At 45.9% G+C, this 19,066-nt stretch overlaps 1 protein-coding gene across 3 annotated transcripts in view; it reads right to left on the bottom strand.

Annotated features, from left to right (window-relative positions):
• LOC136624332 (oocyte zinc finger protein XlCOF6-like) overlaps positions 1 to 19,066 on the bottom strand; it is a 459,204-nt gene that overhangs the window by 30,275 nt on the left and 409,863 nt on the right. The window lies entirely within an intron of this gene.

A 19,066-nucleotide genomic window follows, 5' to 3' on the forward strand; every position in this document is an offset into this window, starting at 1 on the left:
ATTTGCTCATTAAAAAGGGCCAAATCCGCATGTGGATCTGCGGTGGCGATCTGCAGCTGAGCTACAGATTTCTATTGTTGTTTTCAGAGTTGGAATCCATGTGTGAACATATCCTAACAGTAAGGGCCTTTTACATGGGACGACTGTGCTTCAGTGGCCAAAAACCATAATCGCTCAGTGAGTGGAGGTGGAGCGGCCGGAGATCGTTGCGGCCCGTCCGCTTCCATCCCCAGTAAACAGGACTTCAGTCATAGATGAATGATCGTGGTTTAGTTTTCATGTCTGCAGACACTGACCGACACGTGAATTATTATCGTTGGTCTTTCAGTCGCTGCCAACATTTACACTGAACAGTGAGGAAGAAAATAGACGACATCTGGCAATAACCTCCTGATATCCCAGACTACCCTGACCCTAGTCTCTGCAGCACTGCATCTAGCTCCTGCTCACTGTCTGTACTCAGACCAACGACAGAGGAAGAAATCTCCAGATTGCTCTCCACTGCTTGCCCCATCACCTGCGCTTAGTGACCCTCTCCCATCACACCTCCTCCGGTCCCTCTCCGCAGTAGTCATCTCCCACGTCACCACTATATTCAACCTCTCTCTGGCATTTTACCCTCCACATTCAAACATGCTATCATATCCCCACTGCTAAAGAAACTGACGCTTGACTCGACTGATGCTGCCAACTACGACCCATCTGAAATCTCCTCTTCATCTGCGAACTATAAGAACACCTGGTTTATTCCCACTTCATAAGCTATCTCTCAGAAAACTCTCTTCTTGACCCCTACAGTCCGGCTTCTGCCCTCTGTATTCGGCAGAAACCGCCCTTACAATAGTGTCAACTCCTGATGGCTAAATCGAAGGGTGACTACTCCCTACTGACCCTCCTCTACCTCTCCGCAGCATTTGACACTGTTGACCACAGATTCCTTCTCACTATGCTTCGCTCCATCGGCCTAAAGCACACTGCTCTACCCTGATTCTCCTCCTACCTATGTGACCACTCGTTCAGTGTCTCCTTTGCAGGCTTTACCTCCTCTCCTCTTTCACATCTCCAGGAACCGCTAAACCGTCCGCACCCAACAGTTCGCCAAGACCCTCCAGTCCTCCCTGTCCCTCATCTCTCTCCTCTCATGCCCCAACCTGGCTGCTGAACATTACGCCACCACCCTCAAATGCGCCCTTGATGAAGCGGCACCTCCGTGACTAGAGCCGTAAACCGCAGACCACGACAACCGCGGCTCACTCCCCAAACGGCAGTGGTCCAGATATGTTGAACGACTGTAGCATAAATCCAAACAGCCTGCGGACTTCATCCACTTCAAATTTATGTTTAAAACCTATAAGCCCACCCTCCAACATGCCAAACAAGTTTATTTCACCTCCCTTGTCTCTTCACTATCCCACAACCCCAAAAAACTCTTCGACACTTTCCGTTCCCTCCTTAGCGCCAAAACACAGGCTGTTGTGATGGACCTCAGCGCTGGAGAGCTAGTCGTAAAATTATAAACATAGGATTCCCCAAACGTTGCACAGCTAGCCCTGATCCCAGCATACATCACTCACCCACTATCTATACTCGAAGCAAAGACAGAGGAAGAAGTCTCCAGACTGCTTTCCTCCGCTCACCTCACCACCTGTGCTAGCGTCCCTCTCCCCTCACACCTCCTCCGATCTCCTATGCCCGGCTGTCATCACCCATCTCACCACAATCTTCAACTATTCCCTGTCCACAGGTATTTTCCCCTCCTCTTCCATCTTCTATAGAAACCACCCCTTGACCCGACTGATGCTGCCAACTACCGACCTATCTCTAACCTTTCCTTCATCTCCAAACTACTTGAACACCTGGTCTTTTCTCACGTTACTCGCTTTCTCTCTGACAAATCTTTCCTCCACCACCTCCATTCCAGTTTCCGCCCTCTCCACTTTACCGAAACCACCCTCACATGTGTCTAATGACCTGATAATGGCCAAGTCAGGGGGTCAATACTCCCTACTAATCCTCCTTGACCTGTCCGCTGCATTTGACACCGTTGACCATAACCTTCTCCTTGCCAAGCCCCACTCTATCGGCCTAAAGGACACTGCCCTCTCCTGTTCTCGTCCTACCTCACTGACCGCTCTTTCAGTGTCTCTTTCTCTGACTAAATCCTCTCCACTTCCTCTCGCTGTCGGGATCCCTCAGAACTCAGTCCTTGGCCCCTTTTCTTCTCTATCTATACAGACCCAATTGGGCTAACCATTTGCAGGTTTGGCCTCCAACATCTATGCTGACGACACCCAGCTATACACCTCTTCAGGTGACATCTCTGCACCCTTTCTCAAAAACACCACCGACTGTCTGTCCGCTGCCTCAAGTACCACGTCCTTCCTTTTTCTCAAACTTAACCTCTCAAAAACTGACCTTTTTATTTTTCCACCCTCTACCAGCTGACCTCCCCCCAACATCTCCATAGCAGTAGTTGGCACTACCATAACCCCCAGAAAGGTTTTGTATTGTTACTTAAACGTCTTCGGACGAGGAAAATTCAATAAAAAATATTTGAATTAAAAAAATAACCGCCAGACAGCAAACCCGCTGCCTTGGGGTAACACTGGACTCAGACCTCTCCTTCACCGCCCACATCCAATCTCTGGCCCAAACCTGCCACCTGCACCTCCTCTCTGCTAATGAAATCAAATTAAGTGCCCTTTAACTCAAACTTCTCATTCCCGCCTCCAAGACTTCTCCAGAGCAGCACCAGTCCTCTGAAACGCGCTACCCCAAAACTATCCGGGTAATCACTGATACACTAAACTTCAGGTGAGCATTAAAAATGCACCTCATAAAACAAACGCAGGAGCAGCACGTCAGGGATTCTTTAAGAAATAATGTAGCACCAAAAAGGCGCTTCCCTTATTAACTCTCCATGATAATGCGACGTTTCAGCCCTGCATGGGCCTTTCTCAGGCGTCGCATTTTTATGGAGATTTAATAAAGGAAGCGCCTTTTTGGTGCTAGATTATTTCTTAAAGAATCCCTGGCGTGCTGCTCCTGCATCTGTTTTATGGGACTATGTTTGCTGGGATTCAAGGAGTCACGGATCCATTGGAGTGCGCCCTCCACAGGCCCTCGCTGTAATTGTCAAACTCTGGCAGTGAATATTGCTGTGCTGTTGGCTTCCTCTTTTTTCTGCTAAAAATGCGCCTCTTCTGGGATCAAACTATATCCCCTAAACAGAGGCGTTACCTAAAGCTCCTGGGCCCCAATGCAAAACCTGTAACAGGGCCCCCAACTATAATGCTTTATTGCTAATCCGTTTCTTTTACTTCATTTTCCCTCCAAAAACAGAGCAGAGAGACGAGAACCCTGAACGGCCCCCAACGCCGCGGCAACAGCAGGCTGAGGGCCGGTAAAAGAGCGGTTTCTTCTAACAACGTTTATGAAAGGGTTAATGACCTCTCCGCCCCCAGTGCTGGAGACCCCACATACCTCCACCTGCAGCCGGACAGGAGCCGTGTGGTTGTTCTGTGCTTACAGGACCTGTGATGATGTCACCATCATGTGATCAGTGTGTGGGAGGAGACAAGGGGTCACATGACCAGGTCTCTCACTCAGTGGGTGCAGGACTCTGCTGTGTGAGGATGTATTCAGAGAGTGGATGGAGCAGAGCCGAGCAGGTGTGAGACAGGAGCAGAGCCGAGCGTGTGTGAGAGTTGGAGGAGCAGAGTCGACTGTGTTTCAGACAGAGGAGCAAAGCCGAGCATGTGTGAGATGGATGAGCAGAGCCGAGCGTGTGTGAGATGGATGAGCAAAGGCGAGCGTGTGTGAGATGGATCAGCAGAGCCGAGCGTGTGTGAGATGGATGAGCAAAGCCGAGCGTGTGTGAGATGGGAGTGTAGAGCCGAGCGTGTGTGAGATGGGGGAGCAGAGCCGAGTGTGTGAGATGGAGGAGAAGAGCCATGCATATATGAGAAGAGGTGCATCAAGAAGTGACTTTGACCAAAGAGTACGGTCTATAAACCCCCAGAATCCTCCTGGATGAAGGGATAGAAGTGTTGGTGTGCAGAGGAGATGCTGATTGTGGGGGATTCCCTATAGAGGAACAGAGGCCGCTGTCTGCAGATCTGACATGACACCACGAGAGGTGAGCTGTCTGCCAGGAGCACAAATCACAGATGTGTCTGATAAGCTAACAAGACCCCTCAGTCCTACAGAACATCACCCGTTCCTGCTAATATGAAAAAAAGGTTTGGTACCGTGTAGCCGGTAGAGTGAAGTGTGATTGCTCTCAGCAAGAGAAGCCAAGTAATCTTGTTGATATGGGACCTTTTAATGGCTAACAAAAATACATGATGTTACAGCAACTTTCGGGATATTGCCCCCTTAATCAGGCTTATGAATGAAACTAGTTTGGTTGGCATATAATTATAACATACAGATGCAAACAGGATGGGGGCACCACTCTTGATCTAAATAAATGTTCACACACAGAAATTTAAGACTTAAAAAAGCACAAAACAGTCTTAGCAGAGAGACAAACACTAAATCAGTCCACTGAGCTGAGGAATGCAACAGTTTTATAATGTCTCTAATCACTAATGCACACAAACTAGGACAATATATGCAGGGAAGTAAAAGGCCAGGCAAGAATATACAGGTAATCAGGGGGCGTGGCCTGGCGGGCAGTGGGAAAAGCCACAGTAAGAAGAGCTCCGGCACGGGGACGCTTTTTTAGGCTCCTACCAGCGGGTGAACACTCAGGAGAACCCCGAAAAGTGGAGGAAGGGACTCTCCAGAGCCAGCGGAGCAGATTGAGCCATCTCTTGAGGGCATCGGGTCCAGCGCGAAGGGAGGCCTATACGACCGGTAGAAGCCGCGGGCTGGAGTGCCGAGCGCTGTCGGCCGGAAGGAGGCCCAGAGTCGTTTGAGCGCGGAGGCGAGGGAGAAGGGGAAACCGCGGAGGGCACCACTCCAGCGAGGAAGACAGCGCCAGGCACAGAAGAGCGGAGGAGGAACAACAACCGGCGGGAGAAGAGTGAACGAGGTAGGACCCTGCAAAGGGGAGGGGGAGCAGACTCCTGGCAACGGCTGCACATAGTAAGGAGACCGCGGGGAGCACACAGCAGCTAAGCATAAAGTCGGCTGCTACACTTTCTCCTGCTCTCCCTAAACAGCCCGGAGACCCCCCCCAAAGCTGCAAGACAAACACGTGGGCTACACACCAGTGGAGTTAGCACCCCATAGTACACAGGCTTGGCACCCCCAAGAATCACCCAGCCCAGGGGAGCCTGAGAAAAGAAAGAGTAAAGCCCCCCCATACTGCAATAAGGGGGGTAGAGAAGAGAAGGCTTACCCAGTCACAGAGATAAGAACCTGGTGCTGCTCTTGTCAGAGGGCCCCCTGCAGCTTTTCACGAAGCCTCGCTGCCACCTGGTGGCTATTTTGAGTACTGCAGGCTCCTAACCTTTCTGACAAGCTAATAGTCTGGGAATTCATATATCCCCCCGGCATAGCAATATAATTTACAGCACAAGACTGAGCAAAAGTGACCTTCCAGAGCTGATACAAGGACTACACCACCCCCTAGAGGGAAGTGCTCCTGGACGGCTCCCTCAGCAGTAAAACTACTTGCTAATCAAACTTCTGAAATGGCACTGAACCGCCGCACTCCTGCTCACATGACAGAATAGCATGGCTGAATAACGCAGTCCCCTCCGTAAATATGTGGCTCCAGACCTCTGCTCCTAACAAGCCTACCTAGCATTAATGAAACCCTGAAAGGCATCGTCCACCCTGACTACGTCTTCCAACGCTCTCCACTCCACCGGCCTGCTTTAGTTGATTTCTCTACACACTACCAGTGTCCATCCCAAGTTGCATAATTCTGCATTGACTATTCACGATGGGAAAGCGCCGCATAAAACTGGCCGTCCCGAGAAGATTCTCAGAATTTTTCCCTCCTGGCCTTCGTAGCAACAGAAACAGCCCAGCTACTTCTCACCCGATCAACCTCAAAACAGAGAAGGCACCTAGCGCCCAACGCCCTAAAGCTCCATCCGACAATTCTACTCCGGGCTCCCTCTCCCCTACTCCAGGCAGCCCAACCACCTCGAACAAAGGAAGCAGCAAGAGGAGTGCTCAAGGAACTTCTCCAACCTCTCCTTCCTCAAGGGGCCCTGAAGCTAAAAAAAGTCAAAACAACCAACCTCAAGAAACATCCCCAATGGCAGAACCTACCAACAACCTCCAGGCATTCCCAGACTCTGAGAGCCCTCTAACGATCAACACACTGAAGAATTTGCTACTATCACTACAAAAAGATATCTCGAACGACATACAAAATCTCTCAGGGCAACTAGAATCCAACATCAATCACCTGGGAACCCGAACTGACCATATTGAACAAAAACTAGGGGAATTTACTAAAGCCCACAACGAACTGGTAGATGCACACGGAAATCTTGAAGAAGAATTATCCCGACTACAAGAAAAAGTCACAGATCTAGAAGACCGTTCCAGAAGGAACAATCTTAAATTTAGAGGAACTCCAGAAACAGTGTCTCCACCCGACATTCCTCAATATCTTCTCAAGATGCTTCAAACTCTCCTTCCAGATCTCCCCGAAGTGGAATATGCTATTGACAGAGCCCATAGGATCCCAAAAGCCCGGTCCGTACCGGAATCCGCACCAAAAGATATCCTGGCAAGGATCCACTTCTATAAAATCAAAGAAGAAATTAGAGGGACACTCCCAGCCCCTTATAAAAATATACAAATATTTCCAGACCTCTCGGCTGCTACACTACAAGCATGCAGGCAATTTACAGAAATCACAGGTGGCACTACGAAAGGCCCACATCAAATACAGATGGGGTTTCCCCACTAAACTTCTGATACCTAGAAACGGAACTCTCCATGTTGTAGCATCGGTGGAAGAAGGGCTTTCTCTTCTGAAGACATGGGAAGTTCTGGTCTCTCAGAAATCCCCTGGGCCGACTGGAAGATCCCCTTCAAGGGTCGACAAAGATTGGTCAACCACAGATAAACATGGTCGACACGTGTGATTTGGCGTTCCACCAAGTCACGTGCTCATCTTCGCTTTTTCCACTTTCTGGAGCCACTTTCGGATGATTCGAAATGCTATCCCCCCAATTGCCATTCACCCAGCGCCTGCCGGCACTGGTTGAACAACATTTTGATGTGTTTTAAGGTTGATGTTCACCTTTATTTCTACATTATCACTGGTTATAATTGGCTTTCTAGGAGGTCTCTTCGCCAGCCCGTTTTCCTACTTAACATGACAGGACGAAACGTTAACCCTGCTTCTAATCCATTTGCCAGGCATGCCTATTAATATTACATCTTTGAATGTAAAGCGTCTAAACAGCCCCTATAAGCGCAGCATGCTCTGGAGAGAAGCCCTCAAATCCTACTTGGATGTCTTTTTTGTTCAGGAAACCCATTTCATTAGGGATAAACCCCTCCCCCCTGCACTCACCTTAAATTTCCGAACCTTTTCTTTGCCTCAAACTCGGAGGAAAAGGAAAGGGGAGTCCTAATAGCTGTAAACCACACAGTAGCATTTTCTCAAAGAAATATATATGCAGACCCAATGGGCCGCTTTATAATATTAGTATGCGAGATCAATGCCACTATTTATACCCTTGTAAACGTCTATATTCCTCCCAAACGCCAGGCCAGACTCTTTAGACACGTCTTATCAGAGGTGTCTAAAATCCAGGAGGGTAACTTAGCAATCGGGGGAGACTTTAATTCGGTGCTGGACCCTTCGCTGGACTCCTCTGCGAAGGGTAGAGGTCCATCTCCTGTTGTCCTGATCCTGCACCTAAAGGATCTACACAATGTTTGGAGGTGTTTACATGGATCGGAAAGAGACTATACATTCCTTTCCTTGCCACACTCCTCCTATTACAGAATCAATGTCTTTCTGCTGCCGCGAAGGGGTCTAGCCGGGGTTCTACGGGCCGAGATCGGAACTATCAGATGGTCTGACCACGCCCCCATATCTTTATCCCTCCAAGAGAAATTTACTCTCTCCCCATCAGCCCCGTGGAGACTAAATGAATACATTCTTAACCATCCTGAATATGAGCAGCCACTCAGGGAGGAGCTGGAGGGATTTTTGAGAATAATTTGGGCTCGGTTCCAAGCACATTTACTGTGTGGAACATACACAAAGCCTTTATGAGAGGCATGCTCATAAAATATGGAGCAAGAGCTAAGAGGAAAAGAGAGGAAGAATTTATCCGACTAACGGATCAAATTAAAACTCTTGACTCACTAAATAAAAACGAGCCGTCCCCACAGAAAACAGCAGATCTCTTTAAACTCCGGGCAAAACTCCAAAACCTATTAGCCACCAGACATGACATTACGTTTCAAAAACTTAAAATGCAATTTTATGCACACGACAATAGAACAGGTGCACTTTTAGCAAAACAACTTAAAGAACTTAAAGCTAAAGAAAGAATCAGATTCCTCCTAGATCCTCAGGGCAGAAAAAATATACACCCTCAAAAGATAGCAAATGCATTTGCCACATACTATTCCTCTCTATACAATCTAAAGGACAATTCAACTATACATCATCCCCAAAAGGAAGAAATACAGAACTTTTTACAAAGCGTGATCCTCCCCCGCCTAACCCCCGAACAAGCAGTGGCACTCTCTACACCAATTTCCTCTCAGAAAGTCATTGAGACGATAAAACATTTAAAGTCTCATAAGACACCTGGCCCAGACGGCTTTTCAAACGGCTATTTAAAAAAAATTGCCCCTCTGCTGGCCCCACATCTGGCGTCTATGTTCAGTGGGGCGATGAAAAGCGGCTCCTTCCCACCAGAAATGTTGGAGGCCTTGATCGTCACAATTCCCAAACCAGGAAAAGAAAGCACATCCCCGGCTAACTTTCGGCCTATCTCCTTGTTGAACACGGATGTCAAAATCTGTGCGAAACTCCTGAGTATAAGGCTGTTCTCGGTCCTCCCGTCGCTGGTAGCAACAGACCAAGTAGGATTCGTCCCACAAAGACAGGCCCCCGATGGTACCCGGTGGTTCTTGAACCTCGTCAGGATGGCGGAAAGGAATGCTATACCCGCATTGCTCTTGGCATTAGATGCGGAGAAAGCATTTGACCGAGTTCATTGGGGATTCCTGGAGGTCACCCTGGAGAAGTTCGGGTTTCTTAGGGATCATTAAAACAGCAATCATGTCCCTATACTCGGCGCCTTCCGTGAGGGTCCTTTCCTCGGGTTGTCTGTCCCCTTCATTTGCCATTTCTAATGGCACAAGACAGGGGTGCCCCCTCTCACCTTTAATATTTGCCCTGATGATGGAACCGCTGGCGGAACGAATCAGGAGTAACCAGGACATCCAGGGGATTAAAGTAGTGACACAGGAACACAAGATAGGGCTATACGCGGACGACGTTATACTAGCAATTACTAACCCTTCCATCTCCTTGGCGCACGCCCAAACCACCTTAACTCAATTTGGCGAGGTTTCATACTATAAGATTAACAATTCAAAATCCCAAATGCTAAACCTTGGCCTAGATAATAAAACAACACAAGCCATATCAAACTCCTTCCCCTTCACCTGGTGTGAACAATCTATCCCATATCTAGGCCTCAATATAATGTACCCAAGCTTTCTTACCTTCTCCAAAAATTATCTGCCACTTCTCAATCGGATTCCATGTATTCTAAACAACTTTCGTAAACCCTTCATATCCTGGGCGGGCAGAATTGCAGCTGTTAAATGACGATCCTCCCTCGAATCTTGTATGTCTTTAGAACAGTAACGATTCCAATCACTATACATTTTCTGTCAAAACTCCAAGCCCTTATTAACCGATTTATCTGGGGAGGAACACACACTAGAGTCAAATTCTCCACCTTGGCAAAACCATATGAATTAGGCGGCATGAGAGCTCCCGACATCAAAAGATACTTTGCGGCAGTTATATTAGACCAAATCAAACAGTGGTGGGCTACATCATCTCACAAAAAGTGGGCAGCTATAGAAACTGCTAGTCTGGATGCCCCCCTGATCTCCCTGCTGGGAGTCAGACCACTGCCTTTGCCGACACATACGTTACCAAGTCTCCAGGTATCGGCCCAGATTTAGAATCAACTAACCTCATCTGCCTCAGATAAGGTCTCAGCCACAGCCCTCCCACTGAGATTTCTCTCCTCCATTCTCCCAGATTTTGAATACGGAAAATGGGAGACATTTGGGGTCAGAAAAATAGGCGATATCTGCGATGAAGGAGCCATAATGGACTTCCCCACACTAAGTAAAGTATTCAATCTCCCTAGCAAAATGGGTTTCTCATATCTGAGATTAAGATACGCACTACAATCCTTAGAGATCCATAATCCAATATTTCCCAAGGCGGCTTTCATTTTTTTCTCACTCCCTGCGGGCACTCCCGGAGGCATATCAACCTTCTACGAGAACTCATTATCACAGATCGCACAATCCAAGTCAGTCCATATGACACTTTGGGAAACTGATTTCAAACAACAATTTAGTCTGAAAGACTGGAACCATGCACTTGCTTGGACGAAAGAAATATCACACAGTATCTCCCACTGGGAAGCTTCCTAAAAGATTTTTCTCCACTGGTACCTGACCCCAGCAAGAATATCCAGGATGAATAAAGAAGCACCGGAGACTTGCTGGAGAAAATGTGGCGCGAAAGGCACCTACTTCCACATGTGGTGGGCGTGCCCAGTCGTACGGTCTTTCTGGAACATTATATTTGACTTTATTTATTCGGTTACACACCAGTTTGTTTCCCCGGACCCAGCATTGGCCCTTTGTTTCTTGAATACTAACAACTTGTCTCCTTTCCATTCGGCCCTTACCTCGCACATTATTCTAGTGGCATGGCTGACAATCGCCAGAGGTTGGAGATCAAAAGAGGCCCCCTTCTATTTTGGAGGCGAGAAACTCAGTTAACTGCCCCTTCCACTTTGAGGAGGCCTACTCACGCAGATTTGTTACCAAATCCCCCCGACTATCGTTCTGGGTGACTTGGTTGGACTACACATCAGCTAACCCTCTGTGATTGGAATCCATGGTGGCAGAATTATACACGGCAAAAGACCCTCAGGCAGATAACAGCCTGAGTACAGTAGTCACCCCTTTCTCAAACATCTCCAGCTAGATGCACACACATAGCTATTTCTCACATTCACATAACCCCGGTCATAGCTCCCCACATAGCAACGCCTGACTAGTAAACAACCCATACAAAATAGTGATATATCTGGAAAATGCAATTGTACCTCCATTGGTTTGTTTGTTATATATAATTTTCCGTTTTATTTTTTATTTTTTTCTCCTACTCCCTTATATTTTTTTCACTCATGTTTTTCTCTATGTATGAAAAAACTGTTAATAAAAATATAATTATGAAAAAAAAAAGAATATACAGCTAATGAATACAAGTGAGAACCTTTCTATTGGAAGTGAAAAAAGAACACATAACTAAAATTCAGAAGGAAAGTAGAGGAGCAAGAGACACCGATCACAAACTAAAATGTTGCACAATTGCACAGAGCATGGGAAACACACATCTTCCACAATGCTGTTCTCAGTGTAGGATATCTGACCGCACTGCTTTCTATCCATTCAAGGGTCTACCGATTCCTGCAGCCTTTCTGTCGGCTCCATCATCACCCTTGTGCTCTTCACTCAGCTAATGTCCTATGACTCTCTTCATCCCCCACTACATCTCACTGCAGCCTGCCATTTCCATTCTGTAGAACTGACTACCAAAGAGCGAAATACTCCGAAGGGGTTTCCAGGCAAATACTATTGCTGACTGATCCTCAGGACAAGTCATTAACAGTTGATCGGCTGGGGTCCGTCACTCAGGAGTACAGCAGCCAATCAGAGCGTAGTTTTAATTTCTTATACTGCTAAGGTAAAATGAAAGCTGTGCTGTGATTGGTTGCTCCAGGCAGCAAAGACATTAGTTCTTGAACAATAGTTATTAAAGTTTTAAACATTAATGGAGCCTCATACCATCAAACCTATTATTGGTGATGGTGCTGCCTGTTTAGAGCAATATCCTATACTCCCCGCTCCAGACTCTTCCCCCCTCCAATCCATTCTGAATGCCGCACCCAGACTCCTCTTCCTGTCCTGCTGCTATTCGGATGCCTCTGCCCTGTGCCGGTCACTGCACTGGCTGTCTATCAAATACAAAATACAATTTAAACTCACCACCCTCATCCACAAAGCCCTCCACAGCACCGCGACACACTACATGGCATCTCTCATCTTAATCCACCACCCATCCCACGTCTTCTGCTCTGTTAACAAAATCAAACTGAGTGCCCCTTTAACTCAAGCCTCTCATCCCCGCCTCCAAGATTTCTCCAGAGCAGCACCAGTCCTTTGGAACGCAAAAGCTATCCGAGCAATCCCTGACACACTAAAATTCAGGCGTGCTCTAAAAACGCACCTCTTCAGGGAGGCATACCATATCCTCTAAACCAAACCCCTCTGTACTCTCCCTGATAATATGCTCCCTGTCCTACTGACTGCAATTCCTGCTAGCCGTAATCAAGCGGCACCTGCAGTCATACCGATTCAACCTCTATACTGCCTAATTTGACTATTGTCTATGTGTATAGCACCCCTCACTCTTCATCTTGCCATACTGTGCACATCTCCTGACCCTTTACCTTCTGTATCACCCCATTATCTATAGTTTGTAAGGTCATTGGAGCAGGACCATCACCCCTACTGTCTCCATCAATTGATTACTACATGTAACCGTGGTCTTGTTTTTATTCCCCCTTTCTTGTAAACACTGCAGAATATATTGGCGCTATATAAATAAAGATTATTATTATTACTTTGTACGATATTCGAATCATTGCCAGAGAGGTGCGTGAGGAGATATTGGAGCTTGTGGTAAATCACTGGGATGATTTCACATTTTATCTCATGATGGTGACGGGAATAATTATAAGAGTTCTGCTGACTGTTTTATGGACCGCACAATTATGGTGGTTTGTGAGAATTAGTAGCAGCCGGACAAATATTTAGGTCAGTGTTTGAAGCCTATCACAATGGAGAATTGTATGGAAAGTTTGGAGTTGAAGGGAACCCCGTAAATAGACTGCGTTGTACTTCTTCACAAGATATGTTTAACAAACATTTTCATGTTCGTCGGCCATATAAAGCTCTATCGCACACACTCCCCATTCCTCAGCTTGGAAGTACTTCTAATTCTGGGAAAACTGCTAAAAAACACCAAGCTAGATTGACTGATGCGAAAAAGAGGTTGACCGGGCTGCAGTGACAGCTTACCAACAATAAAATCCACAGGCTCATAGAGCTGCTGCAGCTAAATACCAAGAAACAAAACCCAAGCTCCGTAGAGCTGCTGCAGCTAATTTTCACAGAATAACCCAGAGGTTCATAGAATTACAGAACCTAAATACCAAGAAAATAAGCCTGAGCTCCATAGAATCTCATCAGCTAATAACACCTGAATAACCTAGAAATTCACAGAGCAACTGTTAATAGATATGACAGAACTAATCCAAGAGAATGATCCAAAAAGTTAAAGCTTTGTCCAGAATGTTGTACAATTCTGACATGGATTATGAATCCGATAAAACTGTTACTCTGGTAACTATGACTCATAAATGTATATATTGTAAGACGCTTAAATGGGAAGAAGAGGCTCTTGGTATGTGCTTCAGTGGTCGTAAGGTGCCAAGTCCGACTTTTGAGCCTTTGCCTGAGATGCTCTGTAGTTTAATGATGGGTCTTCATCCGGCGAACATACATTTTATGGACTATATTGGAAAGTACAATAGTTGCTTTCAAATGACGTCTCTTGGAGCCAAGCAAGTTGTAGAAAATGGTTTTATGCTCACTTTCAAAGTGCAAGGATAGGTGTACTGCTTAGTAGTTTGCTGTCTTTGCTCCCCCGCCAAAAAACTCAATTATTACAGATTTATTTTGTTGGCGAAGAGCACCAAATGACGATGGTGTCAGTGTTGATATCAATGGTGTAACCTGGATCTCCGCGGGGTGGAGGCATATAATCCTGTGCTTTCATGTACATTTGTTGTCCATATTAACAGAGTATTGCAGTTCTGTAAAATCTATTAATTACATATATAAATATGTTAATAAAAGCAGCGACCAGGCTTCATTTGGGCTTGAAAGTGGTCGATTCATTAGCAGTTCTGAGGCCGTCCGTCGTTCATCTCGCTCTGCATTCGGAAAATGGCCAGCGTCTTTATTTTAATCCAAATGACAACGTTATGAAAAACGAAAAAGCATTGCTCACCACCCCGCTCCCCATAGTAATCGGATCCAGAGATGGCAAGATTCCTTCACATATACAGCTCCACCGCCCAGTCCTCATCGGCAATTGGCAAACAGAAGTAATCGGACCGAAACGCGTCCTGAGCTTGTACTGATATATGGCATGAATTGAAAGAAGGCTAAAGAACTTTCCATACAATCAGCTTCTTTCATTCTTGGATTACTTCTGTTTGTCCAATGACAACAATACGTTGCTAAAGAAGGTTAACAGCCCCTAGAAAACAACATTTTAGCATTTTTTGACCTATGTAAAACCGATGATTTTGCAAAAACTCTTCTTTATGTGGAAGTTCCTTCCTACAATATATGGAAAAGTAATAGATTTGAAAGGAGAAAACTTGGAAATAATGTTTATGGCTGGCCAGAAGTAAAAAGAGATCAAACTTTGAGTCGAGTGTATACCGCCCACCGTAATAATGCTGAATGCTATTATCTTCGTTTTCTACTTGGATTTGTAGACTGTTAATGGGATTATTCACCTGACATATCAGTCAGTAAGGCTCTAGGCTTGCTAGAGGAAAACAATCACCATATATGCCAGCCCCTCTTGCTAGAGTAGCTGGTCATTTATCTTTCTCCTCTTTCCCTCCCAGAACCCTGGTGGATGGACTCATGCATGTTCTGCTTGGTATTGCTGAATGCAAGAGATTCTGGTTTGTATTTCCTTGTCTGTTTATGTGAATAGTTTCCTATTCTGCTTGTATGCAGTTGCCATCTATAGCAAGCCAGGCCCCTAGGTTCCAGTGTGGGGCCGTCCCCATTAGGACGATCGCCCCGCTTGCAGGCAAGACTCCCTGGGGTTTGAGTTGTCTTGTAGGTGTAAGGACTTAAGAGACACTAAGGACCCTTGTCGTGGGTTAGTGCGATTAAGTATCTTAGCCAAAATATGATCTAATACCTTGTACGTACTTTAGCTATTCCATCTGCTTATTCATGTTGGTATTTTACGTAAGTGTTTTGGTGTTTGTCAGTCGTTGTTGAATGTCTGCTTGCAAATCCCATTTGCAGTACACTTTATTTTGGTTTGCAGTTATTACACGCTCGAAGCGGATGTGAAAAAAAAGTTCACCGCGTTATGGATGAAATTTATAATAAATGCCTGATTTCTATTGAAGATGCAGTGCTGTCTCCGGGAGGAGAAGGTTTAGAACATTAAGGCTTCCCTCAACCTACAAGATGTGATACAGTCCTCCAAAATAGAGATTATCTTAGGCTGGCTGGCCATCGGCGTTGCGTTTTAACCCACGGGGATTTCCGCAATGGGAGACACTAAACGTGATTTTTTACGACGAACCTATCATTGTGAAAGGTTTATCTCGGAAAATCGTGGCATGCTGCGATTTTTATACGTGAACAGAAAATCGTGGTGGATTTTCGCTCGTGTACATCGGACTGCACTTTCCAGAGTTATCCTATGGAAAGCATTTTATGCGTTACCTACATGCAGATTATCACCACGGATAACGCAATGAAAAATCACACTTGGACAGGAGGCCTTAAGGAGATCAGTTAAAACACAATATTCTTTGCACAAGTAATGTCTAATAACAAAAGTTTGTTAACTGAAGAACAGTTTCAAGTTTACAACCAAATTTTAGAAAACGTTGAGAAGGCACTGGTCAAATATTTTTTCTGGATGCTCCTGGGGTATCGGCACAATATTTGTCCTAAATCTACTACTTGCCAGAATGCAGAAAGATCGTGGGATAACCTTGGCTATTACCGGATAGCCTTGGCTATTACCTCCATTTTTAAACTGTCCTTAAGTCTGATGCATGTAGAGACACCTCTGTGCAACATACCAAAACAGAGCAATATGGCGCTGAAAGAGACTAACCTAATAGAAAAAGATGAATGCCAAATCGAAGACAGGTGACTTGAAGATGACAAATCTGGAACTCTGTTTATCGTAATATTCTGTGAACCCTCCTGTGAGAAGGAAACATGGAAATGTGCAGATAGACATCCGTTGAGTTTATGGTTACAAGAAAATCCCCTGGTTGCAGAATGGTAATCAGTCATAGAATGGACTGGTGGTATTGCATTATGTTGCCACCGCAACTTATGAGTGGGCGATGTAATACAGCTGTCCAAAGAAAATTGTCACGCCCCCAGCTTTTGATTGGCTAGTGGGCATTTTATGCCCGAAGTGCCGTCCTGACCACTGCTGCAGCATTGCAAGCATCATTGTCGGTAGCACCTCAGAAGCAAAAGAGCAGGGGCACGGTCGTCATAGAGCACACAGCTGGCTGTGGGAATGGAGCACACAGCTGGCTGCGGGAATGGAGCACACAGCTGGCTGCAGGGATGGGGAATGCAGCCAGCTGTGGGGACGGAGAAGACAGCCAGCTGCCGGGACGAAACACTGAGCCGGTAACCGGGGCGCAACACTGAGCCGGCAGCCGGGGCGCAACACTGGGCCTGCAGCCGGGACGGACGGTAGGCATCACACAAAACACTAGTCGGCTGCTGATGGAAGTGGGCACGGCTGCTCCAGTGAGAGTGCTAGGCACAGAATGTGGATTGTTTTTTGGCTGCCCAGCATCCTTAGCGTGAGGGTAAGTTTTCCTCATGGGCTTAGATAATTAGCTGTTAATGCTGGCATTTTAGAGCTGTAACATGCCATCATTTACAGCAAAGATTCCAAGGCTAAGAACAAAAGTAACGCTCATCCCAAGGCTGCAGGCCAGGCAACAATCTATCCAGATGCTGCTAGGACCTTCTAACATTGACCCAATTGGGAGCTAGGGGTGTGACAGGGGCATTCACAGGAACACCCCTGTCACACCCCTAGCTTCCAGTGGCAGTTGTTGGCCAAAGAGAAGGCAGCATGAGATAGTGCCAAAGACTTGGAGGAAAAGTTCAAGAGATATAGTGTAGCATCACACTGGTAATCAGTTGTTGCCAGCAAGTGAATCATTGATAAGAGAGGAACAATCAAATTAAATAACCTGGCAGATTGAGCTCTAGTGAGATCACATAACGTCAATGAGGCCAGCCCATTGTTCTTGCAGACCTGAGTGATGTCATTGAGCCCCATTCTGCCGATCTGGACTCTTGTGAGATCGTGTGATGTCAGCTACGAACAGTCCGAAGACTTGCAGAGAGAGTGGGGGCCAGTGCATACTCAGATGGCACATCTACATGGGTCTATAGCATGAGAATCTAGCTTTACTTACCTTAGCAGGAAGGATGTGCAGCCTTATACAGATGGATGATGTGAGAAAACTCCACCAGGGAGGCAGGTTAACATAATGCTGAGAGACTGCAGGCAGTATACAGCATAAACCCCACTTTTACCTGCAAAACATATATACCAGCTGTGTACAGGGCCGACATATACAGGTGGATCGAGGTGCATGAGAACCCATGTATACAGATCCCTGATATAAGACACAAAATGTTCCAGAAGGACTTGTCTTCTATCTGATACAAGAAGTGAAATGAATACGTAGTCTGTGTCCTTTTAGCTCTTTTAATATATGTGGGGGGGGGGGGGGGGGGTTCTGTTTATTATGCTAATTGATATATTTCTAATTAATGTCTTACACTTAGAACAGGGGTCAAGTGAATTAACCTCTTCTATGCTGCTGTAGGATGTCCAGGAAATGTTTGATTTATCCTGTTAAATGATCTTTTTTAAAACCAGAAAGTGTCCTAACAGATTCCACAAAGTCCGGGATCCTTGGTGTAATGCTGTGCTCACTATTCATGCACATAACACCTACCGGCTCCCGCTCACTGCCAGAGGGCTGAGGAGATAGGTTAATGGGTAAAGAATACAGGAAGATCAGCCCAAATACAAGCATGGAAGGTTTACAAGCAAACCTTTATTAACAACTGCTGAAAAGCTCTGAGATGCAGTTATATATATTAATGTGAGATATTCTATGCACATGGCTGCTATGTAGATGCGCTATCTGTTTCCTATTTCCTATTTGGATAAAAGACATTGATTGGTAATAACAAACATTTCTTAAATGATCGTTGAATTTTGAATAAACTTGAGCTTACGTGATGCCAATGTGATGACTGGCAAAAGTGCAAATCATTTTATTGCTTTTTTCTGCACAAAAACATCATTGTATGTAAAGTGCTGGCCACTAGTGGTCTCCCTACTTCTACTATGGGTCCACTACTTTGGAAGCGGGATTGAATGGAAACTGCTTAGTACTTCTCTGTCTCTATAGCACAACCTCATAATTAACTGCATTATAGAGGGGCATTTTAGAGAAAAGATCCTGCTCTCCTATGTGCACAGTGTATGGCGATATCATATCAGCTAGTCTATACCCACCAGCTCTTGGAAAACCACAGGCCTCTTTATACTGGATGATTGTTGTGTGCCCAACAGCCAATCCAGTGACTATCGTACCGGTGCTTTACAGGAGCGATAGTCATTCAAGATCATTTCGTCTCGCCCACCTCCATTCACTGTAAACAGGCAGTCACTCAAACACTGAACGATTCCTGTTTACACTCAGGGAGATGCCACTCAGCAGTTGTTCCTCTTCAGCTAGCTAAGTGACTTCTCGCTTGTTGTCCTGTCTGCAGTCATGTGTACATGTGCCAACAGTCACCTGAAAATCGCTCATTTTAGTGATTATTCATGTAACCATCGACCCGTGTAAAGGTACTGTTATGTTCGTGTGGGCAAGTGAGCACCATACACACACAAACGTTACCA

The sequence above is a fragment of the Eleutherodactylus coqui genome, chromosome 4 (assembly GCF_035609145.1).
Source record: "Eleutherodactylus coqui strain aEleCoq1 chromosome 4, aEleCoq1.hap1, whole genome shotgun sequence".
Classification (NCBI taxonomy): Eukaryota; Metazoa; Chordata; class Amphibia; order Anura; family Eleutherodactylidae; genus Eleutherodactylus; species Eleutherodactylus coqui.